The 17,054-nt window shown below is 42.0% G+C and overlaps 2 long non-coding RNA genes across 4 annotated transcripts; both read left to right on the top strand.

Moving 5' to 3' along the window:
• On the top strand, positions 1-6,986 carry LOC146441430 (uncharacterized). Its single transcript, XR_014849910.1, has 3 exons — positions 1-401; positions 5,006-5,121; positions 6,797-6,986. It is a non-coding gene; the product is annotated as an uncharacterized LOC146441430 (long non-coding RNA).
• Positions 6,987-7,910: 924 nt separating this feature from the next.
• Positions 7,911-16,820, top strand: LOC146441429 (uncharacterized). Of its 3 annotated transcripts, XR_014849908.1 has the most exons (6): positions 7,911-9,431; positions 12,940-13,080; positions 13,178-13,242; positions 13,395-13,572; positions 15,680-15,828; positions 15,986-16,820. It is a non-coding gene; the product is annotated as an uncharacterized LOC146441429 (long non-coding RNA). The 3 variants fall into 3 exon arrangements; XR_014849909.1 differs by lacking the exons at positions 15,680-15,828; positions 15,986-16,820 and adding an exon at positions 14,332-15,662; XR_014849907.1 differs by lacking the exons at positions 15,680-15,828; positions 15,986-16,820 and having other exon boundaries at positions 13,395-14,292.
• The last annotated feature ends 234 nt before the right edge of the window (positions 16,821-17,054 follow it).

The raw sequence follows: 17,054 nt of genomic DNA, 5'->3' as shown, positions 1-17,054 counted from the left end.
CTCACGGGACAGAAGTTACCACTACTTAATGGAATTTCCTTTGTTTCAGTTTGTGCCCACTGCCTCTTACCCTTCCCTGGATACCAGTGAGAAGGGACTAGTTCTGTCTTCTTTCCACCGTCCTGTATTTATATACATGGATAAGATCCCACCTCAGCTGTCTCCTCTCAAGGTTAACATATTAATAAATATTAGTAAAACATTACTAAAATATGTAAATATATATGTTTACTTACTTTGGAATCATGTCAGGAATATCTTCCCTGATTTATCTGTGGTTTTCACCCCGAATACAGCTACCAAGGTATCTTTTAGGCAAGTGCCATTGTTGTTAGGAGTTTCATAAACTGCAGAAGGAGACTTTATTTCAGCAATGTGGTATTCTTTCAAACTATACCTAGGTAAGTAATTTAGTAAGACATATTATCTTCCTTTCAGTGTTCAATTAGAATAGACACACATTTCAACATTTTTAATCTCACTCCTGGTCTTTTTCTAAATTTCTAAATTAATTCTAAGAGCAAACAATCACAAGATTGGTCCTTGAGCAAGCCTACAGCTGCACTGCACCTGAAGGACCTAAACCATGCAGAAGCCTTTTAGTGCATTTTAATTTACTGAAGTTGGATTCACATCCCAAATTTACTTGATTTATCTTAACTTTCTTGGCTGACTTCATTTAGCACTGCCTAGAAGTAAAGGTTCCATGTTCAGTGCTGCAGTTCTCCATACACAAGACTTGAAGAGAAAGAAAGGACATGTCATACCAGCAAACAAACTTAGCTGATGTTGGTTCACTTCAAAAAAATCTTTGTAATCCAAAGTGTAAAACTACATATACATGTCACTTATAATAAGCTTGTCACTCTATCTTCTCTTCAGTTTTCCTAAAATGCAGTCCTCTGTGGCAGTAATATTTACCTGTAGTGCGAGATAAAACTTTTTCTGTTATTATAATGTGCAGACATCTTCTATCTTCATTTAAACACCAAATCTTTTAAAGCTGATACCCCATGCTGATAAACAGGTTTCTCAACAGACAGCATGAAGTTCATATGACCAGCAGTACATATCTCATCTGGGTGTGGAAAACCACACAGTAGCTACCTGTATAGGCTGCAGTTCCATGCTTCCCCTTCAGGGGACAAACCAGCTCCCTCATCCCTGCTGGTAGAGCTGTCTCCCCTTTATGTTTGCACCACCCTTGACACTCACCACCAAGAGACATTTCTGCATGGCTGCCCACCAAAAAACCACAAGGTCTCTCTCTGCTGGGTCAGATTCCTGATGCCTTAGCACACTGAAACACTTCAGTGACCGGGGTCAGTCAGCACCCAGCCAAGCCACAGTGCCAAGAGCTGACCGCCTTTGCACTCTGAATGACACTCCTGGAACCTTCCAAGGGTATTGGGAAAGCGAGCAGGAAGTGTCCTGGTTTAAAAATGGGTCCCCAGTGCTCAGAGAGCCAGCTGAAACAAGGGGACAACATGCTATTATTGAGCTAATTGTAAGCATCAGTCAGTTTATACACAGCGACAGAGTGTTAGAGCAAAGATCTGTTTATTTGAAATACAGGCCACGGATATATTTTTATGTAAGTTCTGCAGGCTCATTCCTGAAAGCAAATCATACTTCCAGAATATTCTAAACTTATACTATTATGCATAATTTTCCTCTACAGTGTCCATGATGGATTGGTAAACAAAGATGAGTTAACATGCATCACATAAAAATGAAGAATAACCCATGCCTCCAGTTTTCAATAAGAGATATATTACAACCATTCAGATAATTCCTGTGGGCTCACTTTTCTGGCCTTGGTGGAGCAGTTTTCTTTGTCCTTTTCAGCTTACCTTAAAATCTTTCAATTTGATTAAGAGCTTACAATTTTTCTTGAGGAAGAACCTGGAACCACAGGTCATCAGCAATAAATTGGAAAAAGGTTTTTCACCACTTCCAGAGAGTGGCTCACAGAACAGTAAACAAAGCACAAGCAGATTATTATGATATCTTAACAATATTCAATCCCATTGTTTTGCATAAAATTCTGCAGAAATTCTTAAGGTGTCAAGTAAGCATCTGAATTCTATTTAAATAAAATTAACCTTATGAAACCCACTGTGTCCTTAGTCTAATAATTTTTCAGGTATCTTGAGATTTAAGACCTCTACCCCCAGAAAAAATCAAATACACATAAAAATAAAAAGTTTATTGACCCATTTAAGATTATGTATGAAAATGGAGAAACTACCTGACTGCTGATGTGTAACTGAGATAGAACCATTTAGATGAACTGGTTCTTATTCTTCAATGGTTCATGCAGTTCATATACTCCCAAAAACGGAAATGGAGTCAACATAATGGATGAGGATCAGATTTCATCATCCAAGGCTATTTATACCACATCAGACACCTTCAGCAGGCACTTAGTCGCTTTCAATACTGTAATTTCGAATTTGCAGCAGAAAACCTGCAAGGAAGCAGGAGTACTATGTGTGTCCTAATTTTCTTGAACTCTTTCCTGACACAAAAGCTTTGGTGCTCAGCAAACACTTTCTTGTGTCTTGGTGTTTGTGGATTTATTTCCTTTAAGTGGCAGGTACTATACATCTGTTTTGTTCTTAAAGAAACATTTGCCAATTCAGAAATGGAGTGATAATTGAGCCAGGTAACTAGTTTACTAATGAGCAGATTTGGTAACAAAGAAACTTACTGAAATGGCCACAGAGATTTTCATTTAGGTCCCAATGGACTTTGGAAGTGTCTCCTTTCCTGTAGGAATCTCTTGTGAATGGTCCAGTTTCTAGATGAACCACCTCTAGTTACTTAATTCTAACTAAAATGCTGTATGTGGTGGATAACTGGGAGAATGACAATCTTAAGAAGAGGCAAATTGCAATTTTAGTTGTGAAGAATGAGCCTTTCTTTCGAACATCTTAGGAGAGCAGTATAGCACTGCTTCTTACACAGCATCCCTCCCCACCAGAATTTTTTGTGCTGGAAGAAAATAAAGCAGCATTCTTTTATGCTCTAGGCAGAGATCTTAAAACACCCAACCAACCAACCAACCAACCAACCAAAATCCCACCAAAGCAAAATCTCCCAAACAGTACCCCTTCTTGTTCTGGGAAAGATCTTTGTGACAATATCATTTCCCTGGGAAAAAAAAAAAAAAAACTACTCAAGATTTCCACAAGTATTTTGAATTCCTGGAAAAGAAGGAGGAAAGCTCTCATACCCTAGAGCAGTAATGTTGACTATGTAGCAGTCTTCCCCAAACACCAAACAATATTCCTTGCAATACACTTGCAGGCATGATGGGGAGTAAGGAGTAGGATGACAGTCTGCTTCCCTTCCAATAGCGGTGCTTGAAAAACATCGTTTCCTGGGATGGCTTACACAGGTAGATGATAGCACAGCAGCCACTGCAGGCATGCAGGAAGAGTCCAGTAAAACCCAATGTCTCAGCCTGACTCTTTCTAGCCCTCCTAGCTCTGAACTCTGTGTGTACACTGCAGCCCTCACACAATTCCATGTAAAGCAGTCTTTTGTGTTAAAGGAATCCATTAGAGATGGATTTGAACTTTTGCTCAGCCTCCTGCCACCAATGTGCACTGTGATTGCCAGGCACAGAAAGCATAGCCCACTTGTCTCCATTTACTTCCTTCATAAGCCAGAAAGTACATATAACGTGCTAGTAGTAGTTCAGAAGTGGTCAAATTACTGGATGAACAAGCTTTTACGATAACGAATAAGCTATCATTCAAAGACTGATTTTTTAAAATATCCTTTTCCACTGCTTAGTAAGCCTTGATAAACAGGTGTACCAGAAACCAGTTTCTACTAGAAATTACATCTAAGCTGAAATTACCACTTTGTCAGGGGGAAAGTTTGCTGAGAAAAAAGATAAATAGGGTGAAAGAGAAAGAATGGCAGTATGAACAACAACAGTGGAAAAAACCCATCAGTGAAACGTCAATTCTGTGGTTCAAATTATTTTCTCTGTTGTTCTCTTGGGAGAACATTCAATGAACCTGAGCAGAAATGCCTTTTTTTGCCAGCTAAATGTCTTCTGAGGTTTTCCCTCCAGCACATGGAGAGGAATGGAGTCTTCAGAGAGGCGGTAAGAGCAGAAGTTTGGGAAGGCACACTAAACACTGCCTGGAGGAACCTTCTCTTTCACACACTGCTGAAAATTAGGACACTGTCTGGCTAAGTGAATTACTTCACGTTGGGTGTTCCACATTAAAAAGACTTGTTAGCATTTGAAAAGGGAAGATAGCAGTGTTACCTGAGTATAATTACTACAGAATCCTGGAAATTCAAATTCTTGTTTTTACACATATTCATTCATGCAAATGTGGAACCTGACCCAGAAATTTTATTCAGGTGAGTAATCTGCCTTTGACTTCAATGTGATTCTACTGTATCTGAACGAAGCAATCAAGCCAGGTTTTGCATTTGCAGTCGCCTCCATTTATCTTTAAGGGGGACTGTTGAGTTGTAAAAATGCCCAAATCATGCCAATTTGTCCAGACGAGTTATCAAATATCCTTTTTAATATTCAGCTTCAGCAATATGGAAAGCAACACTGCCAAATACTCCATAACCATTTTACTGCAATTACTCACATTTTGATTAGAAAATTCTCATTTCACATGGGTGTTGTCACTTACCCTGTACTAGATACATCATATCCTCTGTGCAATTAATTAAACAAACACTGAAAAATGAGTTTATGACGCGGAATGGAGTTTTGATTAACTCCTCTGAAGACATACCTGAAACACAGCCCAGGAGAACCCTGAGCAGATACAAATTATTTATGCATATACAATAGCACACACAGCCTCCAAACAAACTGAAGACCTGCCAGGAGCAGCAGTAGTTCAATATCTGGTTAGAAATGAAGAATGTAGAAAAGACCATAACTGAGGAATGTGGCACTGAGTCCTGCAGCAGGGGGGAAGGTAAGGAGAACACTAATAATTTGGGAGATTTACAGCATCCATGTACTTTCTGATGGGCAGAAGGGCGAGGAAGGGACACAGAACCAGAACCATGAGGGCAACATACATGGAAAGCTTCACATCAACAGTGCTCTGCTGCTTCCTTATTTAGGTAATAAATAGTAATAAATACTTGACCTTCTGAGCCACAGGTCTAATTAATCTACCTCATGAGCTACACCTCTGAAACAAGAGTGACCCTAACACATCCCTTATTTTGCCTCCTGTCCTGGCACAGGCTGACCGCTGACTGCCCCACTGTCTCAGCTGCCTTTGGGTGAGCTCAGGTCCACAGTCTGGCTCTCCCAGGGCTGAGGCTGTGGCTCCAAATTGCCGCAAAGCTGAGGCAGCAATGAGCTGCCCCAACGAGGGGTGTTCCCACATCTCATTTGTTGTCACCTCCTCCCTGCCACCAGCCGTGGTCCTTATCTGGCCTCTGGGTGAACTGGTTCAGGGAGAGGGACAGCACAAGCCAAGCCTCCCCAGAGCGGCAATTCTCAGGGTGGTGTTGTCTTAGTCAAGCCAGTCATTAAACAGCAGCAAGCACAAGCTATTGCTAAAAGCTCTCTGATTGTCATTTCACATGTGGGCTAGAAAAGAGAGAGGCTGTGGTATTGCTGCAGCAACCAAGAGACCCGAAATAACCAGTATGGTGAGCACCATTCTGAAACACATTCTCTTATTCCTTGGAGCAAATACATTGGGTGCCTCATACCAAAAAAGAAATAAACGAAACAAACCAAAACAGTAGGCTAGGAGCTGGAAAACAAAACCAGCTAAACATAAATAAATCATGGACATCTTGCAATATAGTAAAATACTTAGGCATTGTCATCTGTTGCTTATTACAGTTTCATTTACATTGGAATTTTCTTTGTTTTCCTGCAACAGTTGTGTTACTGTATTATTTTAAAACTAGTCAGTGATGTGAATGGAAGAGTCTATCCTTGCCTTCTTCTGGCCAATATTATATTATATTGTGTAAGAAATGAGAGCTACATCAATTTTTATCCACCATTTTAATAAGATGACAATCACAGTTTTCAACTGCAATTATGGAGATAATTACAATTTCATTGGTACTGCTTAATAGTAAGAATACAAAATTTACCTTTGATGAGCAGTTCATTATGTAAGATGAACCCAAGCTATTTTTCTTTTAAATTGTATCTTGGCTTGTTTTATTTCTTAACTTTGACTGTTTAATAAAGGCATAAAGCATTTTACAGGTAGGGTATACAGGAACAGGCTGACTGGTTCAACATCAAATTCCTGTACAGTGATTTGAGAAAAAAACATTAATTTTGAAGCAGCTCTGGAGGCTGAGTATAGAGATTATCAAACATAAGTTTTATATATGCAGAAAAATTGCTTTTGCATGAATTCACTTTTAAAATGTTAATATATGCATAAGAAAATTGTGTTTCTTAATCTCTGAAGAAACACTTATCACTAGTAACTGCTTAATTCTTTTCCTGTGCTTGATTTATTAGCTCATGAAATTATGGTAATAGTTTGCATGTTAATGGTTTTGGGGCTCAAATGACCTAATTTTAATAATGAAGTAATTTATGCTGTAAATGTAATCAGCATCTATGAATCTCACTTAAAAGAACATATCAGTGATTACCTATGCTAAAAACAAATGGCTGTCAGCATGGTATATGCTGTATGTTATGACAGGTAACTGGGATGTGCTCAGCTCAGCACACCCCTTAGGCTGGCTGGGTTCTACTCTGACAAACGCCACTGAAACTGGCAACTGCAGCTCTAACAACTGTTTACAGACCTTCCATTGAAGACTGACTTCCTCTCTTGGTCATCTTCTAAGGAAAAGGACAAGGATGGGAGATAGATAGGCATCACCAGAACAGAAGTCTAAGCTGGAGTCAGCCGGAATTCCTCCATGAGTAGAAGAATCCTGTGGCATGGAGACCTCACACATCTGGACAAAGCAGGTTGCAGGAAAAGGGGAAAGTGTTTTGTCTTGGTTTGAAAGACAGGTGTCTGCCAAGAGAGGTTGAACCCTCCCTTAGAACACAGAATGTGATTCTCTTTTTTCCCCTCCCTCTGAATTATTTAATTTTGTAAATCAAGGGCTTTCAGGCAAAGGTATGGGGGAAAAAGGAATATCAGTTCTTTACTAGTATCTATAAACAAACAATAACAATAATAGCAACCACAACTAGAACCAGAAAACCAATAGCAGGTAACTTGAGAGCTGCCAAGCCTTTTCCCGTGTGGTGTAATCACGGTTGCAAGCAGCAGGGGCACTGTTGAGCTCCCGGCCGGGCAGGGCAGGTGCGATGACTACCGAGCCGGCTGCAGGTGGCGCTGTGGCGCAGGGTCAGGTCAGCCTCAGGCAGCTGGATGATGGCGGACAGGCTGAAGAGCAGGCAGCCAGGCAGCTCGGAGCAGCAGAAAGCAAGGAGGCAGGGTCAGGCACTGGCTCCCTCCCGGCTAGCAGCGAGGTAGCAAGGATCTCTGCAGTCACAGCAGACGCCGCGGTCTCGTGCGGCAGAGGGCGGGGGCAGGCAGCAGGGGCCGCGGGACTCTCCCGGCAGCAGCCACGAGGGAACGCAGCCCGGGGGGGGGAAACGTGCCCTTCCCCGTGGGAAGAAAGGCTGAATCAAAGCTCACCCAGCCAGGTGATGAGAAGAGACAGGGCACAGTTGGATTCGCTTTGGTCGCAGGCGAAGAGCAGAAAATAAGCAGCCTCTCTCCTCAGCGTCCGAACCACGAGAGAGCGTTCCCAGGGCTTGCTCTTCCCTTACCGTGCCCCTCCCAAGCATACCTTTTGTCTTTTACAAAAGACTTGATAGCCCTAAAACACCCAACTATTTGTTGCTTAGTAACAGGAATGGGAAGAAATTCCAAAGGTACTCAACCCCCGACATGTTTGTTTAGGGAAGAAGTTGTGAGTTTTCTGAACTACAAGAAAAAGGACACTTTTATTAAGGATTTGACCTGTACAGCATATAAAAGATGCATCCCCCTCCAACACTTGGGAAGCCTATGTCAAACAGATCCATCACAAGCATTCTTTCCTAAAACATCTGTATTTACACACTACTCACTGTCAGGATGTTATAAGAACCATGCCTCTGTTCCTTTGTGTTGTTTATGGTGCTGCTTCCCAACATGAGAAGAAATACTAGACTGGGCTTTGAAAAGCAAACAGCAAAGCTTTCTTTGCTGTTAGGCAAGCTTGTGTTTTGATAACCTTCTGAACACTGAGATTCATTTTGGTATAAAAGATTCAAAAATATATTACTAGCTGCCAAATATGATCTAACTGTTCAAACACACAGAAGCTGAGGGAGGTCAGATTGGCCATTAGCCAAAATGTATAAAGTCAATGGAAGAAACCCCATTGATTCAGCAAAACTGGATCATTTGTTCACCAAAGAAATCCCAAAGAGCCAGAAGTCCTCTCCACTTCCAAGGACCAAAACTGAACAACTACATTTTGTAATAAATAATTACTTTGTATGCAGCACCTCAAGCATGATACAAAACTGTCTTCAAACACCACTTCCAGGGCTGTTCATTTTCCAAAGCAAAAAGGTGTTCTCTTCTGGAGTATGGCTAATGTTCTCTATTCCAGAATTCAAACGGTTACCTGTATGAAATTCATGTCATATCCTAAAGGAGAAAACAAGCAGAAGGACAAGATACTTCAGGATTTTAAGTTTTATTATCTCAGTCATAGGCTCCACGTAAGCCCAATGAAGGTATGGACCACGCAACAGAAGCCCTTCAAACCCTACTCCTTCTCATCCTGTGGGTTCAGGAGCTGAGCAGGGCCTCCCAGAACCTCACCAAGGGAGCCATGGCAGTGAAGGCAACCTAAAGCCAAGGTTGGTGCCTGCACGCAGCTTCAGGGGATGGCGAGGCTGACCCTCTCTGGGTAGGGACTGGACACGAAATTTGAAAAAAGCGTCCCTGCAGAGGCAGAGACACGGCTTATTCTTCAAGCTGCGAAGAGGAGCTGGAGCTCAGCCGAAGCCCGGTGGTGTGATCAGAGCAAGGCTGATCAAAGGCGATGTGTTTGGTGTAGCCGCGGATGCCGCGCACGCTGTTGCCATGGCGCCGCGAGAGCCCCGCGAATGCCGCCTGGCGCGGTCACCGCGCACAGGCCCGGCCCCGATCCCCGCGGAAAGAAGCTCCTGCCCGCTCGGCCGCAGCCTCATCCGTGAGCCCTGCCTGCTCTCGCAGGGCCAGACGTCCTCGTCTCACCAAACAGGATTTCTGGAGGTGAAAATTCCCCTCCTCCATTTCCCTGTGTTGTGCCTGGAGGACATTCCCCTGACAAGAGGGACCTGCTGTCAGCGGCAAAGGCAGGGTCAGGAAGGCGGAAAATAAAAGGAGAAATTTCAAAGTTCAGATAATTTTCTTGGCAGACTATGACAGCTCAAAGGGGTAAGGATCTGTCTGATGTTTACTTGGAAATCCAACAAGAATAGCTCGCCGCTGACAAACGAGGCTCACAAACACAAGCCCAAGCCGCAGAGCCCCAGCACTGGTTCTTGCCTCCCGTGGGACACACACAGACACCCGGAGAGCCAGCACCTGCGTTTCGAAAACAAACAGGAAAATCCCGGCATGCTCTGTCTTCCCTGCTTGTGGGAATCTCAGCCTGCCTGGCCGGGTCAGGACGAGGGACTCTGGTTTCCCTGGCTGGGAGGGGAAAGGGAGTGCTGCCATGAGTGCCTTCTGCTCCCAGACAAAGGCTGGGCACTGGGAAGGCAGCAGCACTGGCACTGCTTGCCAGCGGCATCCCCTGCCTACCATTCTGGCTGAGAACTTTCCACAAGTGAAGGGGAATGGAGGCTCACATTTTTGGGGGGAAGAGTGTGAAATCTGTGGGGAACAGCCAGGCAAAATGTGGTACTTCCTCATCTGCTGTGCCTTGGGAAGGGAGGCCCATGTAACCATGGCTGCTTAGCTGCAGCATGTAAGGCTGGGAGGTTTCATACTTGGCATTAAAGCTCCAGGCACTGAAACACAGTATTTACAAATGGACTAATTTGCTCTGGATATAACACTTCACCTCCAGAAATTAGCATGGTAGAAACCAGTTTTGTATTTACTTCTCTGTGTTAAAGCAGAACAGAAACATACCACAACGCACACAAAAAGTTAAGATTTGAAGCTATCAGTTTGTTCATTAGCAGGCTTAAGTAACAGCACAACCATCTTTGTTTCATGCTAGTCTTGTTTCTTACATCATGTCTTGATTTTATATCAGGCTTTAAATACTTTTGGGCAAGAATTTGTTTCCGTATATACTTGTTCTACCCTTAATAAATAAGCCTATGTTCCAGCAATGCCTGTAGTTTCTAAAATGTAATCCGCATAATATTTATTGCTTTTTTGTGTGCCCATCCAGAAAAAGAAAATTGTTGCCAGAATAACACTCAGAACAATAACAGGATGCAAATGTGCACCCTATTCTCCCAGCTTGCATGCTTCACTCAAGAATCATGGAAGTTCGTGGGGAAGTCAGTTGGAAACTTGAGCAAATGAGGACTTCTGATTTGTGTCTCAGGCATCTTTTTCCTGGATTTATCACAATTAATGTCCTTTTGCTTGTGTCTCTTCATATGCTAGAATGTGCATAGGCCACAATGAGAAATCTGCACATTGGGTCCAAAAACTTGCTATGATTTCAAAAATAGGTGTTAAGAAGAATGTATTGCAAGCTGAGAGGAGAAAAAAATTATAGGGTTCCATGTATTCATGATTTTAAGTAACAAAAAGGAGAGAAAAAACCCATCTTCTAGTAACTGAATACTCTGATAATGCCTAGAAATGGTTAACCATAGGGATAGGAGATTTTGCACATCTATGCCTCTTTCACTCCCCACTCCTGCATCTAACATCTCCTGCCTCCTTCCGTGCTGCTTCACGGCTCTGTGACTCCTCTCCTCTGCCTGTGCCCTGCCTCTCAGAGCATCTTTCTCACCCCCGCCTCCCCAGCAGAGCAGCCTCAGGCCAGGGTGACCTCTCCCTTGGGATCTTTTGTCTCATGGTCTCCGACAGCGCAGAGTGACAGGGAGCAGGAGTGACAGTGAGCAGGATCCCCACCCCAGCACCTCCCTAATCAAGCAGCGCTCACTTGCCTGCCTGCAGGCTTCTCTCTTTAATGTGACATTGATCATCATGACACAAAATGGTCACAGATATCACTTCCTAAAATTCAGGAATGTGACAGCTAGAGACAGAATCGCTAGTCTGTGGCCTGAAGACTATATGGATTATTCAGGTCAGGATAAATCAGGATGGATATTTGCCCTACTTCCATATTCTAGCTATTAATAACCAAAAGCACGCCAGATTGTGGCTTGTTCTGTGCGACTGCACAAGGGAGCAACGCTCCCTCCCCCACGCCTCCACATACACATGCACAGACGAATATTTTTGGCTAACATTCGAAAGCCATTCGCAAACCCAGCCTCTGAGCTTGGAGTAAAGCCCCAAGCACATGGAGGCCCTCCTTCACCAGGCAAGAAAGGGAAGCCAAAGCAGGCTGAAAAAAGATACGGGAGAGCTCTCCTGGTCTACTGCCCCAGAAACCCTGAAGAATGCAAGATGCTGCTCTCCCCTGTTTTCTTCAAGGCACATCATAATTCAGTAAGTCAGGGCTTACCCCTTTTCCCAAGTACACTGCCACAAAATGAATGACCTCCTGGGAGGGTAGGAAGCTACCTAGGGAAGCACAGCCACACTGCTTCTGGCAAGATTTCTGTTCATCACACCTATACAGGATTTCAGTAGGAAGAAGCAGTACTTCCTCCTCAATACTGAAAAAGAGAGACCACACAGCTACAGAATTAAGTTGCACCTTCCCCAGCTTTAGAAAAGCGAGTGAATTATCCTCCATATTGAGGCAGCAGTCACCTTTTAGGAAGATGCAAGGCAGAAATTGCACAGTCTCTCTTTGCAGAATACTAGCTTTTGTGAGCCACCTTTAAAATTTTGAAGATCAGAAGCCTGGAGCTCTGCTACTTTTAAAATAGTCTTTCAAAAGCCAGCTTTGCTTTTGGTTGCAAAGGGGAAAATAGAGATATTTTTTCAAACCACTGACATGGAAGAAAAACTGCCCTGACAGCTGAGACAACTTCCCTGAATAGGATCCCTCTGCTCTTGGGAGTTGGAAAACTATTCTCTGCCATCCCTTTTGGGGCACTTATGCAATCTGCTCTAGCAACTGGTGCCAGTTCAGTTCAGCTACACACCAGACTCTCTGGACTGTCTAAATGCCATTCTCTGGGTTTGCCTAGGAATAAAGCCTTTGTACTTCTCTCAACCACGGTATTCATGGTCTATTACTGTAAACCATTATGGCTAGTCCCAGTCCATAAAATGCCACTGGTTCTCATTTTAGTTCCAAAAAGATAGCTCTTACGCAGCAACTGCAGCACGCGGCAATTAGGCAGGACTAGATGAGCTGTCTTCTGTCTCTGTTTCTAGACACTACTCCATATTTTATTTATCAGCTAAAAGCCAGGCAAAGTAATAATAAGAGTAGGTGGAGTGCTAAAGCAGCACACAAGCCTCAACAGCACTCATTTTCCCTCTCCTGCTTCTCCTGCTCTTGACTCTGATCTTAGTTAACACGAGGCCTCAGTGACTGCAGTTCATAATCCCTGCATCTTTTTGGTCCTCTGCTGAGCAGAGTGCTCATGTTTCTATGCAGTTTCAAACAGGCTCTTCCTGCTCAGCTCATTTAAAAACTAGATTTGCTAGATCTCTACACATTATTTGGCAGAGAGCATAATAAGTAGTTGCCAAGTCCTACCTTAGGTTACTCTTATAGAGATTCTTTAAGCTGGGGAAATAAAAACGGTCCTTCACTTTATTTCAGTAAGAAGCCCTATTTTTTTTCTGCTTCCTTTGATTCTAATCATAATATTATCCTGGACAGAGATGTCTTCAAATAAATACTGGTCAGAGGTTTCCTGAAGACCTGAACGGACAAATGTTAATAAAATGACAGAAAGCACACTCTAGTCTCCCGTCTGCATTGGATTGTTCAGCTAAAGCAACTGTATTTTTGCTTATGAAGGTACAAGTTGGTCTAAATCCTCCACAGCAGTCCAGGAATCTGCATGTGCTGATAATTGTTCAGTCACTTTCTGATTAACAGGTATCTCTATTTCCAGAGGTACTGGAGCTTCCCCACTGAAAAGAAGAAGAAGAAAAATCTCCAGGCTTGTTACATTAAAAGGTCAGTAAAGAAATGAGAGGCAACTTGGAGAAAGAAGAAAAAACACTTAGCACTCCCATATTACAAACAGAATTTTAAATGTATTTTCAAAGATACAAGTAAATGAATTTTAAAAAATTAATATTTCCTTCTCTTTGCATCCCTGCTAACAGGAAGAAAAACAATCTGGGTCACTGGCCTTTCTAAATTCAGGGAGTCAAACGTATCATTAAGGATGGCAGAGGGAGCAACGCCTCAGAGGAAGCACAGAGAAAAGGCAATTGAGAGCCCAAGAAAGTAGATGGAGTCCAGAGGTTTTGAATTGAGCTAATCTATGAGGAGAGATAGAAGGTGAGAGGGAGATTTCTTATTGCTTGTCCCTATTTGTCAAATTCTGAAGCAGGAGATCTGATGTACCCTTCATGGCTCAACAGCTATGATAGAATATGGACCCTCCTTTTCAGACCTAAGCTGTATGAGTTAAGAATGACAGCTGGGCTGACAACTGGAACTGTTTGTAACATGGAATAAAAAAAAATGTTGGAGAGAGAATAAGGAAAAATGGGATTATGTCCATGTAGAAGTGAGAGTCAAATATGGGAAAAGCTTACTCTTGAGCTACAGTGAGCTTCTATTTACTGTAGATGCTTATTGCTGTACTGGATCTGACATTGTAATTAGCAATTGAGGTGTCAAATGATGAAAGTTTGATTTCATTTGCAAATATTCTATCTATCTATCTATCTATCTATCATCTATCTATCTACACAGGATGATGTCTTATCAATGTGAAATACAAAGGCTTAACAAATTGTGTAATTATACAGCTCCTGCACATTTTCTGCTACTTTTCATATAGTATTTGAACATGGCTCACCATGCTGTCAACAGTTTTTCGTTATTTAAATATTTAAGCAGCTAATTATCATATTTCTGCATTATAGAACTATGAAATTTCATGCCCTCTTGTAAAAGGTACAAATATAAAATTGACATTGTATGAGAGGGTCTTTTGTTCAAATATAATACTGGTGTTGTCGATAACAAAAACATATATAAAATGTGTTCTTCTATAGTCATTACTTATTTTTCTTATTCCCTGTATCATAGGACATGTGCTAATATTTAGGGAGGCCTGCTGGAGCTCTTACAGAGTTATTTTTTCCTTCCTGACATTACCAGTGCTATTCTCCTTTATATATCCTTCAGCGAAGCACTTGTTCAATAAAAACCTTTCTTCCTAAGGGAAATTCCCTTGCAGAACATTGTCAGCAAGAACTGATACCAGGCAAACAGAAGGAAGCCACATCGGGATCAGCTTCCCAAAGAAATCTAAACTCACCCTCATGTTCCTCTACTTAATGAGGCAACAGCCCTAAGTTCCAGCAATTTGAATGAGCGATGCAAACATACCAACACATTTCCTGGAAGGCCACTGAAAGAAAAACAACTTTGCAGCAGCACACTGTGGACTTATCAAACACATACACATATTTATGACAGTAGTATTAAAACAATAGGCTGCTTCTTTCACATGTCTGTGTAGCCTGTGCACAATGGAAGCCTCTTTCTGTTCAGTGTCTCTGGGTGCTACTCCGGGATCCAAAAAAAAGAGAAGCGATGGCCTCTTCCTCCTTCTTCCCTCCCATGAGTATTTGAGATTTACATGGTTTTGTTTGCTTCCCTGGAAAATGGAGAAAAGACTAAAGAAAGGTCAGATGCTCACAACAGCATATATTTTCCTATTTCTTATGAAAGGGTAATATTTACCTATCCAAAAACATTTTATTCATTCACTGAGCAGAAGGTAGGAAGGACTTTGGAGGCAGAACATGAAGTTAAATCTGGTTTTGCAGAGGCAATCAAGAAGGGTTCTCAGGAGATAATTCTGAAAGATCAAGTCAGTTTAGCTCTTGGACAGAGCTTGGGTGTTCTTACTGACAAACATTGTCACCTAATTCCTCTGTTACAAAAGACAGCAATAATCCCACTTAAAAAGCTTTCTACAAAAAGACTTCTTCTTTCACCAAGGAGTTGATTCGCTAGGAAAGTCTCATTTCTCTAACTGGCACCAAAAATCCAAGGTCATGCTCATCTCTGGTATGTTTCTATAAAAGCTATATATATGAAACATGCATGCACTTATTCCTTGCAGCTGTCCATGTATGCCAATCCAGGATTCATTTACCTTTCTATTGGACCAAACAGGAAATCAAGGACTCTAAGAAAAATTGATGTCATACAACCATTATTGGGCAGCCTTTGGACCCTGACTAGGACATTATGCAAGCTGCAACACTTAAACATGAGATATTTAATGAACGAATTTCTTACGAGAGCAAAAAATTGAGAAGATTCTTTATTAAACATCATCCATGTCTTGAGAGTTTGTTACACATTTTGACAGTAGCTCACCAGGCCCTAATAAATATTTTATTCAACTACCTCTGCTTTGAAGCTCTAAGAAATAAAACCATTTTTCTGAAATGATGGATGAAGAACCTATTTTGGTCACAGCATGATACTGAGCCAGCTTGGCAAAATAGAAAGAACATCAGCTACCACTGTGTACTGGTGTGCCCAAGAAGTTACAATTGGATTTATAAGGTGAGTTAAAAGACTGGGATGTGTTCCATATAGAAGAATGGAACTTTTTTCTTTTACTCTTGACCACATCAATCACTTGTAACTTGATTACTAATATTCAATGACTCAATCACTAGGGAATACAAAACAAAAATAGTAACTTTTTTTGACACTGTAGGAACACGCACGTGAATCTTGAAATTCAGAGATGGTCTGGCTTCGCCAGATAAGTTTAAGAAATTACTTCTCCACAATTATTTTCTATCCCTTCATCAACCCAAAGATGGATATATGAAGTTAAAATAACAAAACTAACTATTCATCAAGCACTAGAGATTAGAAGACTTTCACCTGCACCTTTTCCTCCTCTTCTGCCCCACATGTGCAGCAGGCTAGGGAAAAAACCAAATAACCAATCCTCCAGGCACACAACCTCAACCTTCAAGATGCTGTAGGCTAGCAAAATAATCTTGTGTCAAGTAAGCAGACAGACCTTATTAAGAAATCATCCTGGACTGGGAAAGAGACCATATCTTGTACCATAAAGCTATCTCATTAATAGCTGGTAAAAGAACAATCAGCTGGCCTGGAGGCAATCTGGGGAATATGAATGGGAAGTCTAAAAAAAACAAACTATTCTTGGACCATCATTTCCTTTTTACTCACCAAGTTAAAAAACCGTTAGGACTTCCATGTTAACCCTGCAATATGGACACCATTTGTATGCCACAAAGGTGAACAGCCTCCTTCTGAGCAAAACGAGCTTCATTTTCAAAGCAGTGGTTTGAGGTTCACTCATGCAGGAGTGAAATCATCAAACCAAGGTCAGTGTTGTCATTCGGGACAGTCCCAGACCACAAAGCACTAGCATGACTCACTTCTCAAAGTCTGGAAGTGTCTGGAAGTGCCCAAGCTGCTGTTTGGACTTTGTTCTAGAGGTGAATTTCAAACACAGATGTGAAAATGATTGTGGGTCAAATATGCAGTGGAATGGATATTCGGGGAGGGGAGGGGAGGAGAGGGGAGGGAGAGGAAAAGAAAATATAATACTGTCATACTGTAGAGCAGGGCACCAAAGGAAGCCCACAGGATAGGGCAGAGAGCTTCCATGACTTTGAGCTTTGAAGCTGAGCATCCAGGAAGGCCAGGCTCTCTTGCCTATGTCTGGTACTCTGAGTTAAAATCTTTGGTTACAGAAATAAAATGGAAACACAAACTCTCACGTCTCAGCTGTACTTGCCCAAAGT

The sequence above is a fragment of the Lichenostomus cassidix genome, chromosome 2 (genome assembly GCF_008360975.1).
Source record: "Lichenostomus cassidix isolate B80296 chromosome 2, HeHo_3.0, whole genome shotgun sequence".
Classification (NCBI taxonomy): domain Eukaryota; kingdom Metazoa; phylum Chordata; class Aves; order Passeriformes; family Meliphagidae; genus Lichenostomus; species Lichenostomus cassidix.
The sequence above is the reverse complement of the archived record's forward strand: the minus strand, read 5'-3'. Positions and strand labels throughout refer to the sequence as shown.